At 37.1% G+C, this 17744-nt stretch overlaps 1 protein-coding gene across 2 annotated transcripts in view; it reads left to right on the forward strand.

The window, feature by feature from the left end:
- NR3C2 (nuclear receptor subfamily 3 group C member 2) overlaps positions 1–17744 on the forward strand; it is a 344327-nt gene that overhangs the window by 9651 nt on the left and 316932 nt on the right. The window lies entirely within an intron of this gene.

The following is a 17744-nucleotide window of genomic DNA, read 5'->3' on the forward strand; positions in this document are numbered from 1 at the left end:
TTCTGCTGCCTGTTACTATATTTACTTTAGCAGACTAGTGCTAGATTATTTTTTTCTTTAGCTGTACACTGGTTCGCTAGAATTGTTTTAAATTTGTTTCTTGGGGTCTTAGTCTTTTTTCTTAACTTTTATTAATCACTTTGTTGGTTATGAAATATGAAATTGGACCCCAAATCTGTTACCCACAAGCTCTGCACCCTCTTTTTCCTTTTCTGAGTAGGTTAATTGTATGTCAGTCATGGTTTTCAATACAAATAAATCATTTCCTTAACTGTTGAGGGCTTTTAAAGACTCAGCACATCTAAAATTACTAAGTGGACAGTCTTGCTTTCTTACTCATATTGGAAGTGAAATATGTCACTGCAGTTTTGAGTTGGTATAACTTATAAGATCTGCAAGAAGACATACTTTACTTACTGTAAAATAACTCTTGACTTTGCTTTTTGCTTATAGCATATTGTATATATTTAGAAAAAAACAAGGAAGAAGTTTTCGATATGACTGTGAAGGGTGGTTCTAAGTTATACAATGAATACCTGCATTGGACTTTGCTTCAGTACTGTTTTTATTACATGGTTGTGATAAATGGTCCCTTTATTGAACATATAAAGAATAGATGTCCTAGATACAGTTCATTCACTTGGCATTTAGGAATATGTGGATTTTTTCTTTAAAAACATGTTTTGGGAAATACTTTCATCCCATTAGCATGGGGTTTACGTGTATTTCATTATCTTTCTCCTCCTGTTCTGTTTTCTTATGAGCCAAAAGCTAAAAGTTTAATTCATGCATTCTTTTCTTTGTTGTTGATTCAAACCTTGCTCCTCTTGCCTTTATGGAAGCAAACATTCCTTTAAATGATACGTTATTACTGTTCTCGATAGCATGAACATGCCTCTATCTCTTAAATTCCGAACCCTAATGGGAGATAGCCCAAGATAGCATGGCTTTCATCAGGAGCAAACTCAGCATGTGGTCTCCTGCTAGTGCTTTGTTTTACTTTTAGAGAAGGAAATTTTGCACATGATGTCGATATTTTTGTAAGTGATGTTTTTAGTGAGTTAGTATGAGGGAGCCCAGCCTGGTAGTATGAGCATGGCTGCCCTGGTTGAAATCCCAGCTCTGCCACCTAATTGCTTCGTGTCCCTGTGTATACCCCTTCCCCTCTGGGCTTTTAGTTTTCTCATCTGGAGGAAAAAGAAAAAAGAATTCAACAGTACGCATCTCAAATATGGTTAAGATAATTGAGTTAATTTTGCATATCATTTGGTATGCAGTAGGTATTATATATATTTTAACTCTTACTGTTAACATTTGATTAGTGTGCATAATTTTTAGCTTTCATGTCCTTTAGTTTTCTGTTTTCTTCACTATGTGAAATTACAAAATAGTTTAAAGAAATATTTTATACATAGTTGAAAGAAATCTTTGTTGATAATTCATTTTTTTCAATTCATTTTATTTCTTTTCAGTGTTTCAAAATTCATTATTTTACCACACCCAAGGCTCCATGCAATACATACCCTCCATAATACCCACCACCAGGCTCAACCAAGCCCTCCATGCCCCCTCCCCTCCAAAACCCTCAGTTTGTTTCTCAGAATCCACAATCTCTCATGGTTCGTCTCCCCCTCCAATTTCCCCCAACTCATATCTCCTTTCCTTTACCCAATGTCCTCCATGTTATTCCTTATGCTCCACAAATAAGCGAAACCATATGATAATTGACTCTCTCTGCTTGGCTTATTTCACTCAGCATAATCTCCTCCAGTCCCGTCCATGTTGATACAAAAGTTGGGTACTTCTGATGGAAGCATAATACTCCATTGTATATATGGACCATATCTTCTTTATCCATTTGTCTGTTGAAGGGCATATTGGTTCTTTCCACAGTTTGGTGACAATTCTTGTTAAATTCTACCCTATTATTATTTTTTTTTTATGGTTACACATGCCTCATACATTTGCCACTACATATTTATTCATTTTTTTAGTTTTTTTAAAGCTCTTGCTTTGGGTAATGATATTTCTGGTAGCAGTAGTAGGGCTGTAATAGATAAAATCATTAGTTCTCTGCTTTGTTTTGTTCTGTATCCTATTTCTGCTCTTTGAACTATAGGTTTTACACTCAATTCCTGAAGCCCCTCCCGATGTTCGAGTGACCCATAGCCTTAAACATATTAATGTGAGTTACTGACCTTGAGCCTGCTCTGCGTTTGTGGGCACTGAGATGTTCAGTGTCTCTTCTGGAGTACGCCAAAATTCTTTACATATGTGTTAATACAGTCAGAGGGGATTCATTTTGTTTACTTACATGTCGGCATTATGCTAGTTAGTATACGTTTTCCAAAAACTCTAATAACAAAGGTTCAATGTTATGAAGTCTCTTACAGCTTACTGATTCTTGACAGCTTTTTCTGGTGAGTATTATCCAAACCTTTTTGTTTTGATTATTCTCAGAAGAAAGGCGCAAGGATTAGAAGATACTTAGATATTTTTCTAGATTTCAGTGTGCATGTTAGAATATTTCATTTAACCTCATCCATACTTCATCACTGGTCTCTTATTTAGTGTCTTCTGGATCAAAATCCAACCTTTTGGTCTACATCTTAATGTGGGATGATGATAACCCTGTTCTAGGGGACATGGAATAAATTAAAGAATTCCAGGTTGTGGAGGATCAAGATAGAGTGTGACTGTTCCTATGTTTCATAATAACCTTTGTCTTTAGATTGAACTCTGAGCTGTTTTCTAATAGGTCTCAAGGTGTTTGGGATTCCTGAGACCCTTTCAGGGAGATTTGTGAATTGAAACATCACACATTGGTAAAAGATCCATTCAAAATGGAGGATAGGCCAGTGGCTTTTCATGTAATAGTGTATGAAAAGTTCATTAATATGGTTTCAGATCCACATTGCAACTAACCTTCAAGAAACTACTTACAGGCAGTTTTCAGTGTAGTATTAAAGAATCCCATCTGTAGCTATCTCTAGTGATCATTAAAATGCTCGTCCTTTTTCCAACAACATACCCACCTAAAGCCAGGTTTTTTTCATACACGTGAACCAAAACCTATCACCACACATTGAATGTAGAAGTAGATATGAAAATCCAGCTATCTTCTATTAAGTGAGATAATAGACTTACAAAAATGTAAAACAGTGTCACTCTCCTCACTCAAGTTTTTGTGTCGGGAAACAGTTATTTTTTTTCATAAACATATGCTTTTGTTAACATGTAACAACTTCTTAGTTTTAATGATTTAAAATGAATACTAGTTTTAATTTCTAATGCGATAAGTACCATTAGCTGTAACTCACATAAACAAAAAGCTTTGGTATCCTCAGTATATTTTAAGAGTGGAAAATGTCCTAAGACCCAAAAGCTGAGAGGTGCTGGTCTCTTTATTCTGTACACCCTTTGGAGGTTAATGAAAAAAGAGGTTATGATTTTATTTGTGTTAGCCTCACTGAATATTATGCTGAGGAAGGAGTACCCCATTCACATAAGAAAAATGATTCTCATCTAGTTAATTTTTCAAGCTGATAGAAGTGAGTAATGGCTGTGAAGTGTGTGTTATCCTCATCCCCGTCTGTGGGCATCCTGAGAGAGCAGTGACGAAAGCCATCTGTCTGTTAATCATTTCTAGTGAGTGGATTGCCAGGCCACCAAAGTGTAAAGTAAATTATGACAGAAGCTGAATGTAAAGCCTTGAGGATGGACACTGGACCTGGTTGTGTCATGTAGATTGGAGTTTCCCTGTCAGCTAGGACACAAACAAAACTGTGACCTTGGTGAGTCACAGCTTCTCTGGGCCTCAGTTTCTTCATAAAAAGTGAACATGTTGAACTCCGTGCTCTCCGAGGTCTGCCAGCCCGACTACTAAGTGACTGTGAAGTCTCCTTGGAGTTTTGTATGTTAAAAATCAAAACAGAGTATCCTTTAACATATTTGCAGATCTGGTGTCAACTGTATTTGAATCACAAGTGTAGCTGTGTAGTTTCCAGGGTGTTTTGGATAGAAAAATGGCATTGTCATTTATCTTTTAGAAGTGAGTAGGGGTGAGTTATTTTACTTTGAAAAAGCAGAGTATTTTTTAATCATGTCTTTTTTATAAAATTGGATACTCATGATGAATTTCTCGTTCTTTTAATTTACACTCTTCCTTTTGAAAGCAGCGTTTTTCTGTTGATACAACATTGATGTTTATGGCGATGGTCATAGTCACTTTGATAGCATCATAACAGTGCTAACATTGACTTAGACCTTTGAATATAAAGTTCACTGTTTCAAAGGGCATATTCTGGTAGGTTTCAAGACGGGTAATCAGGTGTTTATAACTTAATCTGTGCTGCATTTTTTTCCATGAAAGAAGGAAACAATTTAGTAAACAACCTACAGTTGTTTTTTATTTTTTCAGTTGTCCCTAGAGTTTTTTAAAACTTCCCTTCTGTAATAAAGCAAAAGCTTCAGAATTCAAGGAGTTACAAAAGTTGCCCTGTCTCTTAGCAAACTTTATGAGTAAACCATTGAGATCTAAATATCTCTGTGTAATGCAAAGTATGAAAAAATGATGATTGGGGTGGGATGTGGAATTGGATTGACACTAATGTGTTTACTATAATAGATCATTAAGAATTACTGAGGTCATTTGAAAGTGAAAACATGGAACTTTCTTTTTCTTATTATTTGTCTCACAGTATTTTGATTTTGAAATTGCTAGTGTACCTAGAATTTCTTCCGGTTAGTATTCTAAATAATATTTTTAGAAATGATTTCACAATGAGACTTGTTTCTCCTGATGATTCATTCACTTCCATTCATTTATAGTATTTCTGGTGAGAGTAGTGATAATTTTATTGAAAAAAAAAAAAAACAAACCCTTAGTGCTTTTTTACTGAATAAATTACTAAGTACAGCACAGTTTGATAAATTTTGCTTTTAACATCACAAGTGTCCTAGGTTTATATATCAGTATGTCCACCTTTTATCATCTAGAGTATTAGTATACTTAGAACTGTTTACTTCATGCTTAAAAAATGGAGATAAAAGCCGTGGTTTCAGTTAAATAAACTCAAGTTATTCAACTTCAGGCTGTTTGCATGCACAGCAGTGTTGTGTTAAAACTACGACCTGGAGGGGAGCCTGGGTGGCTCAAGTCATGATCCCAGGGTTTTGGGATCAAGGATCCCACATCGAGCCCCACATGGGCCTCCTTGCTCAGCAGGGTGCCTGCTTCTCCCTTCCCTCTGCATGTTGCTAGTGCTCTTTCTTGCTTGTGCTCTTTCTCTGTCAAATAAATAAAATCTTAAAACAAAACAAAAAACCTAGGATATGGAGGTGTAGCATTTAATGGATTTGATGCCTTTTGCACTATTGAAATTCTAGATATGTCTGATCTTTTCTATACTTGTAATGTTTAGGGGAATACCAGATGTTATGTTGATCACAAGTAATTTAGGAGTAACCATTCACTTCCCCTAATGCTTTGATGTTATTAACTTTTTTCTTCAAAAAACTTTTTTCCAGGCTTTCAATTGTTGCTTTAGTTTCATACTACTCATCTACTGATATTTCAGCTCTTCTGCCAAATAATGTATCATTTTCTTTCATTTACTAAATTCAAATCAAGAAAAAAAATCTGCTTTGTTATTAAATTTAAATATAGCCATTAAATTGTGTATTTTTGTGGCTCACATTTCAATGTTTATTAGTGAAAACCAAGGAAATAGAATTATGTTAAATGTATAGGTCCTCACCTTAAATTTTTGAATTTCTAGTTTTAAACTTGTCAAGTATAGGCTTTGTGTTCAGTTTTAAGAGTTTTATTTTGTTCTTTATATAGTAAAGTAATGATAAAGTTAAAATGTAATTACATATAAGCACCTGTTACTTTATTGATGTCTGGAAACCTCTGGATTTATGATTGTCAGTGGTAAGGCCTAGGCCAAAATTTCTTTGTAGAAAAGAGGTAGAAATTCCTTATATTTATGCAAGAAATAGAAAACTGTAGTATAAGGAAGGAAAGAGAACCAACACAAAGTAATTTGAATACTTAAAAATTCACTAGGGAGAGAGAGTGAGCTAGTAACTGGTGATATGTATTCATAACTGTGGCTGTGACTTCATTTTATTAATGAGGATTCCTTCATTGGGATGTATCCTCACCTTGTAGATTAGGATTTGTGGAGACATATAAACAAGAATTGTAATCTAAAATAAGATGAACTAAGGTTTATAATGGGCAAAGTCAGCTTTGGTATTCTGACAGTATAAGATTATCTAGGCAAGTTTTGGAAAATGGAGAGATGGGGTGGTGGTGGTCAGAATTGGTAGTTATCCTTAGTCTTAAAATTTTTGCAGAGAGTAGGAGTGGTCATTTCCTGATGGAGTGAGTCACATGAGCAAAACTTGGAGATTGGCAGAAAACACTGAATGTGGTTATGCTTTATGGCTGACTGCGACACACAGAGAACTGAGGGGAAGAAGGCCTGGAAGAGGTTAGTTAGTTGGGACTAGAGAAGGGAGTAGAACTTTAAAGTCACACTAAGAAATTTGTACTTAATTTGGGAGGTAATGAGGAACTACTGAAATGTTGGAGCAGGGAAGTGGCATGAGCTGAAGTGCACTTTGGAAAAACCTTAATTAGGCAGTGGTTGTGGAGTGGAGCCTTCTTAAGAAGTTATTGCAACAGTACAGGGGGATAGGAACTTGACTCTCTGTCCAGAGTAATGAAAAAAAAGGGAAAGATGTGAGGTTACAGAAGAAGCCCTTGTGGGTGTTGATTTTTGTATGATTTTTTTTTATTTTTGAAATAATCACAAACTTATGATGGCTGCATAGTATTCCATTGTGTATATATACCACATCTTCTTTATCCATAAGAGACTATGGACTCTGAAAAACAACCTGAGGGTTTTGAACGGTCAGGGGTGGGAGGCTGGGGGAACAGGTGGTGGGTAATAGGGAAGGGCACGTGTTGCATGGAGCACTGGGTGTTGTGCAAAAACAATGAATACTGTTACGCTGAAAAAATAAATTAATTAAAAAACAAAAAAAATCACAAACTTAACTTTTTTTAAAGTCCATTATGAAGAATTATAAAGAAGGACATTCACATAGCCACAACATAATCATCAAAATCAAGAAGTTAAATTAAGTTACTTGCTGGAGACCCACCTTGCACTTTTTTATGCCAGTCCTGGAGTCAGCTGCGTCAGCAGAGTCAGACTACTCCCATTTCCACAGATACTCTCCTGCCTATGACTGGGGGTCTAACTCGTGTTCTGGGTCACAGGGCCACATTCCCCTAACAGAGGCCCTCCTTACTCCACTCTAACACTGACTCCCCCTGCTGGGCTATCCTCTCCCTGCTTGGGTTCTGATACAATGCACTAGACCTTGGGTACACATGGATGTGTGAATCTTCCTCCCCACCCTTGCACTGGGCATCAGGGCTACCCTTGGACTTGGTGCCCCACTGTGAGCCATGACAGCTGTCCACACCCTACCCTCTACTGTGGATCTCTACTTCACTGTGTCTTGCCAAATGGTTTTAGGAATGAAGTGTGAAGGAAGAGAAAGGAGAGCACTTGATACTTCCATAGAAATGGAAAGAGGGTCAAGTATATGGAAAATCGGCAAAAACTCAACATGTTGTAAGTTTGACTGTCATGATAACAATGAGCAATGAGAGAAATGGAGAGGTCAAAAGGTGTAGTAGCCTTGGAGAAGAAGTAATGATTTGTCTTGAATATAAGAGTTTTCAATTCCAGACTACCTGTAACTGGAGGAGTTCTCTCTACAGGCGGAAATGTTGATCTGGAGGTCTAGGAGGCCTCTTCCTAGAAGTGGCGGTTGAGGGTGTCAGTTTGGTGCCATTGCCCATGGGGAGATTGTATATATGACTCAAGTGTCATCTAAAGTGCTTTCTGCTAGGACTTTAGAGGAACAGAACCCCATTTAGGAGACGAACAACACATCTTAATAAAGGAGACATGGAGTTGTTTAGAGAATCAAGATAGTGCCAAGACATGGATGCCAAGGGGAAGAATCAGTAGTCAGAGATTTCCCAATTAGAAGGGCTCTAAGGCTATCTATAAATCCAACCCCAAGACTAAGGTCCAGAGAGATTACATGCCGTTTCCAGGATCACATAAAGCAGTTGGTAACTGAGCTGGGAGTAGATCCTGCCCTTTTGTCTATTACATTATCCTTTCCTTCAGTAGGAGGTGGTGGTTCAAAACCTAATGATGGGGTGAGGAGGAGCGGAAATTGGACTGAATAGTTGGTGCTCGTGATTTTTCAAGAAGGAATTCTGTTGAGTGGTGGGAATGGGAATCAGACTGTGATTGGCTAAGGAGTAAGTTAAGAAGGAAGAGGAGAGACTTGGGGGTTGCGGGAGGCATCTGTTCAGTGGTGAAGAGAGATGGTAGCACAGGGATCGCAGCTTTGGAGTCTAAGGGCTGGGTTGGACAGGTGAGCCGTGAAGAGGGTGGCGAGGGGACTGCGCCCTGATTGAGCTATAAGGTGTAAGAAGCAGGGCAGATGCCTAATGGGGGCAGTGTTCTGGGATGCTGAGAATAAAAGGGAGACTGCAGTTAGCCACAGGGTCAGATATTTAACTGCCCCGTTGAACCAGTGTGGTCAGCAGTTACTGGCAGCCAGTATCACTGTTTGTACAGATGCGGAAACCGAGGCCCAGCAGGTATATGTGATTTGCCTAAGGCACATAGCAAAGGTAAATAAAGAAACAAATACTTGAGATAGAGAAGAAAACTGAATGTCCTAACCAAAAAAATAGATGGCTCTTTTAAAAACATAAATCAGATTATGCAGCTGATGTAAAGCCCTCTGGCTGCTTCTCATTGCGAGCGGCATAAAGTAAACTAATTGAGGGCCTGAAAAGCCCTGAAATATCAGACCTCTGACTACTTTATTTAGTAACTGTTTTTTTTTTCTTGCTCAGTCCCCACACTGACCTTTCTGTGGCTCAGACCAACCAAGCCCCCTTCCCTCTGGAGCCTCTGTACTTAATGTTCTCCCTACCAAGAAGGCTTTGCCTCCAGATTTGGGTTGTCTGCCCCTTCTTGTCACTTGACATCAGCTCAGATGTCACCCTGTCAGAGGCCTTCCTGACATCCTGTTTAAAGTGGTGCCCCCCCCAACCTTCTAACAACACATCACCTGCTTTTGTTGTCTTCATAGCGCATACCTATCAGAAGTTATCTGTTTACTTGGCTTCCTCTAGTTAGAATGTAAACTTCCTGAGATAGGGCCCTTAGCTGTCCTGTTTACCAGTCCATTTGCCATACCTAAAACAGTGCCAGGTGCATTGTTGATGTGCAGTACGTCCCCACTGAATGAACGAATGAATTGGTTAGCAGAGGAACTTGGGGCAGGCATGTATCTGGAAGGACTAGTTAAGTGTTGGTGGTTGTGGAAGACTAGTACAATTATTGTCAAATAACTGAGCAAAAAATTGTGACTTCTATCAGCATATTTTTAAGGATTTTCATAAAAATAATCAACACACGCTGTTCTTGTTTTTTTTTCTGGCCTCAACATAATAAAGTAGTTGCTAATGATGTATTACAAGCTGTATGGTGACACAGTATTTTGAGGTCATTTGTTTATTTTTAATTTGCAAACAGCAAAATTCACTGTTTTTGGTGTGCAATTCTTAAAGTTTTGCCAAATATATAATCCTGTAACCACCACCCACTCAAGATAAGAATAGTTGTGTCACCCACTAAAATTCCCTTACGTTGTCCCTTCTCAGTCAACCCCCTCTTCATTCCCAAACCCTAGGGACCATTTATATGTTCCCCATCTTTGTAGAATAGTTTTCTCTAGGTAGTCATATAAATGGAATTATACTTTTTATAGCCTTTTGATTCTGGCTTCTCTTAATTAGCATAATGCACTTGACATTCATGCATGTTGTTGCACGTAATATCAGTGTCTTTTTAATGCCAGGTAGTACTCCATTTGTGTCTACACCACAGTTTGTTCATCCATCACCTGTTTGCAGTTTTTGCTGTTACAAATAAAGCTGCTGTAAATACTCACATACAGATCTCTGTGTGGACATATGCTTTATTTTTCTTCAATAAATATCTGTAGGTGGAATGGCTAAGTCATATGGTAGGTGTAGCTTTAATTTTTAAGAAACTGTCCAGCTATTTTCCAAAGTGTTTGTACCGTTTTACAACTCTAACAACAGTGTGTGAGAGCTCTGGTTCCATTATATCCTTGCCCACACTTAGAGAGTCTGTCTTTTTAAATTTTAGACATTATGATAGGCGTGTGGTGATAACTCATTATCCTGTAAATTGGCATTTCTTTACCACCTACATGATACTGAACATTTTTCATGTGCTTCCCTGCCATTCATAGGCTGCCTTCTCATGCCTGTGAACTTTGTTGCCCATTTTTACTGGGTTGCTTTCTTCTTCTTGAGTTCTTTTATTAGTGGATATTAATGTGAACTTTTTGACAGAAGACCTAGAACCAAGAGAAAGATAGCTATTTAAATTTCTAGATTAGTAGGGGGAAAATAATAGATAGTTTTCAAATTATTTAGTACCTGCTCTGTTCTTACACTGGGTGAGCAAACCACATGTCTTCCCTGTATTCTCCTCTAGCTGGGGCGATGACTCACATGAGTTTATAGAGCTTTTTTTTTTTTTTTTTTTTTTTTGGTTGTTCTGTAATTATGTGTTTGATTGCATGATGCAGATAAGAACTGTTTCCAAAGATTAGAAAAGAAAGAGTTCTATGTGGGCTGGAATAGCCAAGGAAAGCTTCATAAAGGAGGTGAATTTCAGTTGACATTTGAAGATTGGTGGTATTTGGTGGAGAGTAGAGATGTATCAGAGGAATGAGTAACAGCGCAGGCCAGGTGTTTGGACATAGTACAAATGAAGCCTGCTTGGATGGCTTAATGCTATTTAGAGAAAACTAGATGATAGAAATCTTTGAGTGCCAAAAAGAAGTGTTTGGCACTTTTAATATAACATTATTAAACATTCTCATAACCTAGAAAGTGACATAAAAGGGTAGAAAGGTAAATACGGTAAGGGAGATAAATAGTGACTGAAACAAAAAAGCATTTGAAAGACCATCATATTGGTAATTCAAGCTAAGAGGATAAGTGCCTGAGTTGTCCGAATGGTGGACAAGGGATGGAAGTTAGAGTTTGAAGGAAGAAATAATTGAATGCCAGATTATTGGGCCCAAAGCCTGTCCCTTTCCACTATTCCACTATGCCACAGCCCCACAAAACCTAGATTACCGTAGGATATAAGGAATAAAAATAGTAATAAGAAAAATTGAGCATAATTATGACTAAGAGAAAAGGAGTGAAATAATTTTATTTGGATGAAAGTAAATCTGATAATTTTGATACCAAAATAGAGTACTTTTTATTAGACTGGGGGAAAAAAAATAACCCTGGGAAATGGAAACAGGAAGAGCCACCTCCTGGTTTGACAAAGTTGGAAAGCAAAAAGTGGTGTAAATGAATCAGAAATGTCAATGTATGGAATTCAGACATGCATACACGTATATAAATGAACAGAATCCTAGCTTGTTTGGAGGCCATTTCTTGTGTCCTCAAGTAACTGGTGCTCTTTCCAAAACTGGAAATGGTGCTCATTTTCTTCCATCACATGTTAGAGTTTGTATTTACTTAATAAATATTTTTCTGATAAGTTTGAGAAGAGATTCCAAGTGCAGAGTTTGGGAGTGTTGAGATTTTTAGATGGGAGTAGATATTCTTTAATTTACTCCAATTTAGATTCTCCCTGTAGTTTTGAAATGGAAATTATGTTCAGAGCAGCTTTTGTTCTTGAAACTAAGGTAATGTGGAAGAATATATGGGCCCACAATACAAAACATATTTTTTCTCTGTTTCTCCATCATTTTCAGACCCAGCCGAGGTAAATGTACATGTGAGGTATTCCTTTGAGACTTCTGGAAGCATTTGAGTTTTCTGTATGTGGCAGAAATATGATAATTTTGTTGACATATACCCTGTATTTTGGACTTGGTTGCTATGATTCAGGTGAAAACAGCACTCTCCCCCTCCTAAATACTGTTTTTTTAGCAAACTGAAGAAACTGACAGATGGGTAAAGCAGGGGAAGGAGAGGTTATAAGCACGATAACCTTTCATAGTGAAAATCTAGAGCTAGGAACTCTTATATAACTTCTGAAACCACTCTATGGAAGCGCCTTAGGTGTCTATTAGCAGCTATGCCTTACTTTTAAGCTAGTGTTCATCTGTGTGCATTGTGCATTTGTTGAAGGATGAATTTGTTGCCAGTACCTGAGAATGGAATAAATAAAACCAAAAACCTAACTGTGAACCTGGCCCAGCCTCTGTGATTTCATAACACAGATGAAATGTGCTTCTTAAAAAATTTTAACTCTTGCCAATTTACTGTGGCAGAAATAATCAAATCTAGTATTATGAGGATTTTAAGGAGAATAGATGTAAAACAAGTGTTAAAAAGATCAATGTTGTTTTAACAGGGAAAATGACTAAATTTTTATGAATGTCTGTCTCCTCCACACATGTAACTTATGCTGTGCATGCTACCCTGAGTTATTCAAGGCTTTTAATCAATGAAGAATGATTGAAGTTTGTCATACTGTTTTTAGTGTTGATGCTTCAGTTGCTTGGCTTAAAAGGGGGTGCTCTTCCCTGGTCGTTAGCTCAGGAGAGAGAAGAGAGAAAGACTATTACAAGACTGCAGAAAGGGAGATTTTTCAAAGAAGAATGCACTGCCACCTATATATAACTAACACCAGTTCTATTTACTGAACTCCCCGGGATCTGTAACAAACAACAATGCACATGAAAGACATTTAACCTGGAAAAGTTCTGGATATGGATGGTGGTGATGGTTGCACAACAGTGTGAATGTATTTAGTGCCACTGAACTATATACTTAAAAATGGTGAAAATAGTAAATGTTATGTATGTATATCTTATGGCAAATAAAGTAACACTTTATCTTGGCAAAAAATGGGGGTGCCCTGCGTTGATGAAAGATACTGAGGTGTACTGCAAGTCCACTGTGTGAGCCCCTGAGAGCAAAGACTAAGCAGGGACCATGTCATACTTAGCTTTGACTCTTCTGTACTGTCTAATAAGTAAAGTGTCATATATGTACTTTGTTCAGCACTGATTTTCATTCAGCAAGCATTTATTATGTCAAAGCATAATCCTGGGTGTGTGGTTAGAGCAAAAGGAGAACTTCCTCATCGTTTAGGACACCCAGCCAAGATACATCCAAGATCCCATTACAAAGTAGATTGTGATAGGTGTTTTTTGGGATGTACCAAATACTCTTTGGAGAACACAGGGAGAGAATACTTGGAAGTTAAATATTAATTTCATTTATAAAATTATATGGCCATAAGTAAATTCAATGGAATTGGCCAGAACTCTTGGCTTGTGGACGACAGCACAGGAAACCATCCCCTACTAGCTTAAATAAAACGCAATCTCTTGGCACAAAATAGGAGGAGCTCAAGGGGTAAACCTCAGGTTTGGCTAGATCCCAGGTTTCAAATGGTGGTGTCGAGAGTTTGTCTCTCCATCTATTGCTGCTTTTCTCCTTTAATTCAACTTTGTTTTTGGAAGCTATGGACAGTATCACTCCCGGCTTGCATTTTCATTAGCGTTTGATCCTGGTGAAAGGATCAGCCCTTTTCTTGATGGATTATGATTGGCCTGGCTCAGATTTTACAACTAGCCTTGAGTAGAGATAGTATGGGTGTGTGCATGTGTATGTGTGTGTGTGGGGGTGTAGGTGCTTACCTTCACCCAACCCAGTGGGCTAAGAACATGGGAAGGTGGTTCTTTAGTGTCATAGGCAAACAGACACTACTCTATGTCAGTAATTTCAAAACCAAACAGGCAATTATTAATTATCCTTTAATTAGAAGTGAAAGCCACAGTTTTCATCAATAAGACTTTGCTATTATTGAAGTAAACTATGTAGTAGTAGTGAGAACTTGTGGAGAACAGAAAAATGATGGTTGGAAAGGCCAAGGTGACTTTTTTTTTAAGAGGGAGAGATCCGATAGTCTCTTTTGTGGAATACATTTACAGATGCTTTAATGATAAGAAAGTTTACTAGTAACCAGAATGTGTTCTAAGAGCAGTACACTGCAGATTCAGTCTCATTTTCTGATACATAGGGAAGATCAGCATTAATGGAACTCTAAAAGGCTTATTGAATTGACCCCATTAATAAATATGGCCCTAGACGGTCCAGAGCTGGTTATCATTGCCTTCTTCAGAGCACCTAGGAAGTCTCTATTATCTGTTATTTTCTTTGGCCTGTTGGTTGAGAGTCTCTGCCATCCTTGTTGGAAATGATGTTTTCTTAGTGTGGGAGGATTACTAAAAAATGAGCTTAAACCTAAGTTCAAGTACATACATATTTACACACATAATTTTGCATATGGCTTCAGAAGAGTCACAGACCAATTTATGAACCCGTAGCTCCAGGTTAAGAACTGCTTATCTTGGTCATTGTTAAAATATAATTATAGAACAACAGAAAGAGGAGCATAGTGATCAATTACCAAGAGGACATTTATAGTTGAAAATGCAATGAGAATTGTTTGTTCAACAGTAGTGCTAGGTTATACAGTCGCTCACCACATCTCCTAACATGTGGTAAATATTTATGCAAGATGGCTTTTTGGGCAAAAGTATCCCATGAAATAGGGAGTGTGGAGAGGCCTGTATAAAGAGGCCAGCGGTAGTAGTTGAGCTGATTAGTTGATGTCTGATAATTTAAAAAAGATAAGAATCAATAAGCTTGCAGATATTGTAGGTACAGATAGTGTCATTTAGGAAGGGTATAATCAGAAGTCAGAGTGGTCTTGGTAAATTGGAGAAAATATACAAATGATTATGTAGGAGAATGATGGTGGATAGTAAGGCCAATGTTGGGATTACATGTCTGCTTGCTTATTGTATGTCTTTAGGCAAGTTACCTAACCTCCCTCACAATGAGTTTCCATCTTTAAAATAGTGATAATAATAGTCCTTACCCTTACAGCTGTTGGGAAATTTATCTGCGGCAATCCATGTAAATAAAAGTGCTGGCATATAGTGATGGCTCAGTGAAAATAAAATCTTAGTTCTTATTTTTGTTGATTTTTATTATTAGTTTTGATAGAATTGATAGAAAGGAATAGGAACACACAGGAGCTACGTGGGTAAATAATTGCTCACAAAGAAGTATGACCTAAGATATTCCATTGTGAGAAGAATTAGCAATGTAGATTTAATAGATTCAGCCACAAAACTAACATTATTTTAGAGAGAGGAAATCCTTCCAATTCTTTGTGCCCTCATGAGATCCTTAATTGAGAACTCTATTCTTTTATGAATTCCAAAATAGAAATGATTATGAAGATAGTTTAGGGATTCTCAACTCTTTTTCAGAGTAAAATATTCGCATATATCATATACTCAATGGCAGATTTGATTTAAAAGCCTTGTATGAGTATATGTGTGTGGGCAGTAGAGCAGATAGCACCATGAGGTTTTTGTTTTTATGGTGTTCATAAAAAATCAATACTCAGCATAAAAATAGTATTCACTAAGAATTCCTTATTATGTGCTGTTGCATAGGGAATACAGGCTGCATGGTAATATGCAGTAATGGTCTTAACTTCTACCTCTTCTGCCAGTGAAAACATGAGGATGCAGACAAGTGGCTTTATTATGAGAAGAATCATGAACCTGTTTTGTGTTTTTGTTTTGAAAATCATTTATAAACATCAGTATCATTCTTATTGTTAACAAAGTACTTGGTACATAGCTCACAGCTGATCATGCCCTATTATATAGTACAGTGATTTAGAGGAGAGCCTGAGACATCAGTAAAAATGTCCAGACCCTTGGTCTTCCTCCACACAGTTAAAATCACTAAGTATAATAGTGATACTCAAATATAAGAACTGTTAAGCTGATGATACCAAATATATAGTTGTTCTTCCCTTGGGACAACAGAATAAAACAAGAAGCCCTGTTAGGGATTTAGATCAGGTATGAAAACTCTGCTGACTTTATATCGAACATTGGGCTAGAATTATTGTTCAGGGAAGGTCCGTGACAGCTCTTACTCTGTTGGTTTTTATTTATTTATTTTTTTTAGTTTTTTTCAATTATGTCGTGTTAGTCACCATTAGTTTTTCATGTGGAGTTCCATGCTACATTGTTTGCATATAACACCCAGTGCTCCATGCAATATATACCCTCCTTAATACCTATCAATCACCGGGCTCACCCATCCTCCCGCCCTGCTCCCTCTAAAACCCTCAGTTTGTTTTCTGGAGTCCATAGTCTTTCATGGTTCACCTCCCCCTCTGATTTCCAATCCCCCCCCCCTTCATTTTTCACTCTGTGGGTTTTTAAAGGTGAGAATGATTTTCATGTTTGAGATGTTTTTGATGTGGCTGTAACCAGAATAGAAGTGTCTTAGATTATGCCTTTTCCTCAGATTGAGTAATTCTGTTGTAATAAGTCAGCATATGTTGCTGTCTGGCCTAAAAACCACATAAGGATAAAAAACATATTATGTAAAACCATCTATAGTATCAAATCTTTACAGTTCCACTCTGCTTAAGATTTAATGCCAACACCATACACCAGATAATTTCCAGATGGATTAAAGAGAAACTCAGTCAAGGAAAATATTCGGTTGAATGCATATCTGACTCCAGATAGAGAAGTGCTTTATAAGACTAGAGCAGAGGAAGAAAGTATATACACATAAACCAAAAATCTTGACTATGTAAAAATTCCAGATGCCTGTATGCCAAAAAAAATTAAGACAAAGATGAGAAATGGTGATTCGGTCAACTCTATTAAGAGCTAATGCAAATCAATGAGAAGACCATGAAGACTTCCAGTAGGGGTGGGGGGGAAAAAAAAACCAAGCAAAGAACATGGGTAGAGAGCTCATAGAAAAGCAAATACAGATGAAGTGTATGAACTTCTAAATCGTTTAGTCATGCTAGTAAATAGAAACAAGTAGAAACAACAGTTAGATAGCATTTTTCATCTATCAGATTTTCAGAGAGGAGAACAACTGATGGATGAATGGATGCCACTGTGGAAAGGTGCCAGTGAGGAATATAAATAGAGACAAATAATTTGATAGTATATACCATCAGAAGTAGTGTATTGTGATTTTGGAGCATGGACTCCCCAACCAGATGGATCTGAGCTTTACCACTTACTGGTTGTATGACCTTGGGCAAGTTACTTAACTTCTCTGTACCTCAGTTTTCCCAACTGTAAAATGGAGACACTGATAGAATTTACCAATTATTGTAAGGACTTATTGAGTTAGCATATGTAAAATTATTAGAAAAGAACTTGGCCTGTAGTAATCCCTACACAAATGTATTTTCTTTATTGTTCTTGGCATCATAGGCGTATGTACCTTAAAAGGTCCAGTTTCTAGGATTGTATCATAAGGAAATTATTATATGTGTGGACAGAGATTTATGTATAATGGTGTTCATTTTAGCATAACTTATAAAATTTTAAATAGCTTTTTTAATAGACTGATACATTTATTTTGAATATTACTGTGATATATGCAGTCATTTCTATAGAGAAATTAATAGCATGGGAAATCATTAAAATATAATATTTTTCATTTAACATATATATGCAAACTGTATTTACAGAATTTTTGTGGT

The sequence above is a fragment of the Meles meles genome, chromosome 2 (assembly GCF_922984935.1).
Source record: "Meles meles chromosome 2, mMelMel3.1 paternal haplotype, whole genome shotgun sequence".
NCBI classification, from domain to species: domain Eukaryota; kingdom Metazoa; phylum Chordata; class Mammalia; order Carnivora; family Mustelidae; genus Meles; species Meles meles.